Source organism: Mustela nivalis, assembly GCF_964662115.1.
Source record: "Mustela nivalis genome assembly, chromosome: 3".
Taxonomy (NCBI): Eukaryota; Metazoa; Chordata; class Mammalia; order Carnivora; family Mustelidae; genus Mustela; species Mustela nivalis.
Window position 1 is genome coordinate 158,133,046 of NC_139022.1, and position 6,314 is coordinate 158,139,359.

The 6,314-nt window shown below is 33.9% G+C and overlaps 1 pseudogene across 1 annotated transcript; it reads right to left on the bottom strand.

The window, feature by feature from the left end:
• Nucleotides 1-832: 832 nt before the first annotated feature.
• LOC309860892 (proteasome subunit alpha type-1 pseudogene) lies at nt 833-1,675 on the bottom strand (annotated as a pseudogene). The gene has a single exon. The product of its transcript is annotated as a proteasome subunit alpha type-1 pseudogene (transcript).
• Nucleotides 1,676-6,314: the final 4,639 nt, after the last annotated feature.

Below are 6,314 nucleotides of genomic sequence, written 5' to 3' on the forward strand. Positions count from 1 at the left end.
AGTTTCTCTCTCCAGAAAGACACTTATTATGAGTACTATCGAGAGCACTATCTTTACTCTCTCTCTCTCTCTCTCTCTCTTTTTTTTTTCTTACTGCCCTCTGTCTCTTCACGCATTCCACTGAGATGTTTTCCCACTACTTGGTTGAAAATTCTTTTCTCCTGGTTTAATATCTATTCTCTCTTACTGTATTCATCAACAATTTTTGACAGATTAGGACTAATCCTCTTTAAGTAACTATTTTTCTTCCTTTGGCTTTGGCTATGCTTCTTTTTCTTTTTCTTTTCTTTAAATTTCACTTCTTAGTTTATATTTTTTCTCATCCATCAGATTCTCAGAGTTGGAATTTCCTGTTACTCATGGCTTGGACTTTTCTCCTCCACTTCCTTAGTTATTTAATTCTTTAAATATTATTAAAATGCTGATGGATTCAAATATATATATATATTTATTTATTTAAATTCAGTATATATATATATGTATATATACATATATATATATATTCATCTTAGAACTCTTCCTGATGTCTAGATTCATATAGCCAACATTCTTCTTCTTCTTCTTCTTCCTCTTTTTTTTTTTTTGGCAGGTGAAACAATTTTACTTCACAGCTATCTTTAAAAACACAAAGACACTATGTTCTTCATATAAAAACATTAGTACAGATAACTACACTTACTAGAAAATGATTATATAGACCCTCTCAAAGAAAAATCATATCGTTATATGGTTTCAGACAAGTTTCTTAGGAAAAACACATCTGGACTGATTCCTAAAATATACCATAAGACCACCCTGCATCTTTTGGTTCAAACTATAGATTACTGTCATCAGTACATGTTCTTGCATTCCTACAGATTTGCTAATACACACATAGACTGGATTGTAAATTAATGTTCCATTGGTTCATCAGCCTTTTCTGCAGGTTCATCAGCAGGTTGAGCAGGCTGTGCCTTTCTCTGTGGTCTTTCTTCAAAACCTTCCAGGAATGGAGATACATCATCATCATCATAAATCATAAACCCCAAGTCTTTACCAACACTTCCAATGGAAACATTCTTTGTAGTGAGGTCCTGTTCTGCCAGAAGCATCTCTTGTAAGGCATGCAAACCATGTTTAGCCAGTTCATTTAAATTGCACTCCATAAACCCAGACATATGTCTCTCCAAGTAAGTATGAGCTGATTGAGAACAGGCTCCAATGGACATGGCTCTACAGTCAAAATAGTTGGCAGATGGACAGGTTTGGAAAATGTGAGGGTCCATATCATCATAACCAGCAGTCCAACACCATATGGTCTCCGGCCATATCATTGGGTTGGTATCTGGGTCTTGCTTCCAATTAGCGATATAAGACAAGACACAGGAAGAGATCTGTCAAATAAAAATCTGTAATCCAAACACTCCTGGCACATAAAATTGTGTAACAGTCTAGCATAAGCAGTAAGTCCCGCAATTGAGATACCAATATGGTTGTCAACATGGAGAATTTTTTTCTGATGAGTTGCAAGCTCTGACTGTGCTCTCTTCAGTGCAACCAACACTGCATGGGTTTTTTATTTCAGACCGACTGTGGCTGAACCTTGCTTGACAGCTTCCATTGCATACTCAATTTAATGAATCCTGTCCTGAGGGTTCCAAACAGTGACATCCTTGTCATACTGGTTGTGAAACATGGTTCTGGTGAGGATCTGACTGTGGCTTCTGCAGAGGTGCAGGTTCAAGAAGGTTCCTGAAACTACCCGCCAACTTTCTTCTTAACATATCACTGAAGTATATAATACTGTATTATTTATATGTCCAAAACTGAACTTCTCATTTCTTCTCTGAAACTATTTATTCTTCAGAATTCACTTGGTACATGGCTATTCCATTATTGAAGTGATCCAGGTCATAAATCTGTAGAATTATTTGAGTCCTCTTTTACTCTCTCACCCAAATTACCTTAAACAATATCCACATGTTTTACAACAGCTCTCACCTACACCAATACAACCCAAATCTAAACCACCACAATCCTCTGGATTATTGTAATAGAAATGTAATTGATCATCTTGCTTCCACACATTCTCAACATGACAGCCAAAATGTTTTTTTAATTCGGAAATCAGATTCTTTGTTCAAAATTATCCAATGGCTGGCATCTCACTCTCACAATTTGTAGTGATAAAAGCCAACATAAATTTAGTTTACAATTTGCTACAGAATATAATCTTGCAACACACTAACCCTTTGGTCTCATTTGTAATTAATATCTCTTATTTGCTCTAGTCTCCTTGATTTCAACAAAGACTTCAGGAATTGTACATCAAGAGGGTTTTGCTCTTACTGTTTCTTTTGCTTAGGAACTTGAGTCTCTGATATTTTCATGTCATCTCGTTTAGGTCTTAGATCAAATGTAATCCTCTCAGTGATACTTTTCTTAATTTTCTCCAATTTTCATATTATTATTTCCCTAATTTCCATATTGTTTTACTCAGTGGCACTTACCACTATTGAGAGAAGAAAACAAAAACAAAACAAAACCTCAAATATATATATATATAATACAGAGAAAAGGCATTTTCTGTTTTTGTCTTAAAATTATATGGACATATCTCAAACACCTTTACATATAAATTTTAGACATTTAATAACTATGTGTTTGTTAAATAATATATAAATGAATATTGAAAGTTTATTTTAAAAAGAATAATCATAATCAATAAAGAAAGACAGTACATTTTATGATTGTACATTTTATGATAGTTTTATGAAAACTAGTTAAAAATTATTTCATGTATACTGCTTTTCTTAATTTTTAAAAAATATCAAATGATATTGTATGTAATATTTGTATAAATTCAATAAATGCTTTGCCTCAGTCTTTGAATTGAAATTTGCACAAGAAATGTAAGAATTCACAATACCTAAATTGAATATATCAGATCAAATTCAATTATAAATTGAATAATCCACATGGTAATTCTGCATTAATATCTAAGAATTGACTCATGTATTACAGAAATTCTTAAGCGTTCTTTCATTGCAAAATATATACAGTAAGACAGACTCATTACTGAAGTGATTTCCCTTGGTGAAGGCTAAGAAAAAAAAATTTAAATACTGGTTCAAAGATAATATGAGGGTGCAATGTACTTATAATAAGATTTAGGATATGTAAGCTAAAATAAATACCACAAAAAGATAAAGAAACGACACAAAACATGGGGAGGGGGGAGACAAATTAGTAGATAGGCTGTTAAACTATAAAACTGACTTCTTCTGACATGAATTAAATAACTAGAACTTTAAAATTTATATTACCCAACATCTAACACTATGCTATAATTAAGTATATATTTACACATATATAAATATAGAGACAAATCCTTATTTACGAATGGTCTGTTTTCATATTTTTAAAACATTTTTGCAAAATGTACACTGGCAGATTTCCTCCATCATTTCTTATGGGAGTGAATATTGAATTATTTTGTATTTGCTCTTGGTATATGGAGTGTAGCTGAAAGAGATGTAATGTCACTGATGCAACTGGGTCATATATGTGGATGTCATTCTGTCATTTGATGATGATCAGGTTTGGGGACACTGTTACCACGTATGAGGACTTCTTCACTATCTCTTGCTTGTAATTCTGAATTGAGCCAATTTCTTTCTGATTTCTGTGCATTGGGATTATCTGTTTGTCTTCCTACGCAGTGAAGGCACATCATTTCATGACTGACTCCTTGGAGACTCTTCCCAGTAAACAGCTGCCCTACTCGAACATTCTCCTTGGACTACATGCAGGCATAGGCTGCTAGCATCCACTCTTACCCAGATTTTACTGATTTTACTTTTAATTCAAGTACTATCTTTTCACTATAGCATGACATTGGAGTTTTTAACAAATCACCATGCTATGCATCATTGCACAATAAAACCACAAAGTTTGCAGGGGAAAAAGGGATTGGAGGCACAATACTCAAAATTTCTTCAGTGATACATGAAATAAAAGAATGAAACATCATAGCACATTTTTACATGTTAAATGGTTAAAACAGATATATATTTCACAATGACTATGGCACTTGACCTTGAAAAAGATCTGACGTTGGCTTTGGAAATGGTTATAAGAGGGGTTATAGCTTGTGAGTTCTCTGATCTGCAACAAAAGTTAAAACAAGACATGTGAATGCGTGAGTTCACAACACATGCGGTGAACAGAGGTCGGTTGATAGGTGTTTGAGGTGTCTATGTGTTGCATTTTATGTATTCTTAGATAGCTCTGTTCAGGTGGGTTCAACTTCCTATGCTCACCTGGTGTTTCTTGTGGACAAAATGTAAGCAAATTCAAAATTCACATTATGTTTGCATTGTTCCTTTAAAATGTCAGTTGCTTTGGATCAAAGTCACATTTACAAAGCAAGCATTAAAGCAGCACAGATCATACTGACTTCTCGGAGGTGAGTCTGCATTACCTTTGAAAGGCTGGGTTTTACTCATCACTCTACATCCAAAGTTGTGAATTTTAAATGACTGCTAAATTCACTCAAGCAATTTGTTATGTTAACTTAAAAGGGAAGGGACAGAAAAAATTAAAAACTAAAATATAATCAAATCACACAATTTACTTGATGGAAAAACTATTCATGAAACCAAGTACTGTTTGGTATCTTAGTAAAAATTTCTGTTGTTTACTACAGGATGTTCTGGGGTTTAGAACATGGAGTGAAATCTACATGGGAAAACAAACTCACCTGTAGGAATTGTTAAAAATAATTAGGCAGTAAGAAGTAATGCAGCAAAGGCATGTGGATAGGCAGTAAATCTCATGAAGAATTTGCCACTGGAATATATGAAGTGATATCTTAAAGATCAAAGAATACAAACTTCCAGTTGTAAGGTGAATAAGTTTTGGGAATCTAATTTACAGCATGGTGATTATAATGAATACTATTGCATTATATACTTGAAAGTTGCTAAGAGAGTAGATATTAAATGTTCTAACCACAGAAAAGAAATGGTAAATATGTGATGTGCTATAGATACTCGCAAAGGCTATAGTGGTAATCATTTTGCAATGCAAAAAATAAATCAACATATTGTGCACTTTAAATTTATACTATGATATGTCAATTATATCTCAACAAATGTGGAAAAAGAGAAATATAAGTGAAAGATATCCTTGAGTACCCATTTAAAAATATATGTCTTGCATATCATAAAAATAATAATGAAGAACAGAGAATTAAGACAAATGAAAGAAAGACAATAGCACAAATTAAGTAGCTAGGCTGCATCCAGAAAATGCATCTATAGCTATCTGTTTCTAAGCCAACAGATTGGGATGATCTCCAATCCAAGAGGTGAATGACGGATATAAAGAAGAACAGTAAAAAAAACATGGAAGTACATCCATCTATCTTATCTGAGATATTAGTCAGGATTTCTAATAATATGAAACATCAGAGTCATTTAGTGTAAGTATGTACAAGTATTACATAAGTATGCATGTATTTACATATATGTGTTTATATATTAAAATATATATGGTTTAATAAAACTATAAACTATATATATAAATATAGAATAATAGAAATTAAACTAGGGTAGATTATGGTGGAATAGTAGAATAATAAATATGCCTTAAAAATACCTGGGACTGGGGCGCCTGGGTGGCTCAGTGGACTAAGCCGCTGCCTTCGGCTCAGGTCATGATCTCAGGGTCCTGGAATCGAGTCCCGCATTGGGCTCTCTGCTCGGCAGGGAGCCTGCTTCCCTCTCTCTCTCTCTGCCTGCCTCTCCATCTACTTGTGATTTCTCTCTGTCAAATAAATACATTAAATATTAAAAAAAAATACCTGGGACTAAAAACTAAAATACACTTTTCTCTTCCATGGTCCGTACTTGGTGTGCAGCATTGGGAGCTCTTGTGTTCAGAGTCACCAGGAGTAGAGGATGGCAGAGACTGAGATCATCTTGTGATAGATCTGGATCATGTGATCTTATTATCCGTGGGAGGAGGGGACTGATGGGCTAGCACCAGTAATTCAGTGTTTTGGCATGGATATGAAGCACACTACCTATATTCAAAATAAATTGGCTAAAATCAGTATGACACTCCCTCCTTCAGTTAAAGAAAGAAAGGAAATATAATATTATTGGGGACAAAACGAAAAAATATATATATAAGATATGATTGAGCTCTAGAAGTCTTGATATCTTTACCACACATGGGAAAACACAGGAACTCGTTTATCAACACTAGCAAAATCTAGGGCTTAGTCAGCTCTAAGGGAGACATACTTTCAAACCATCAGGGGGTGCATT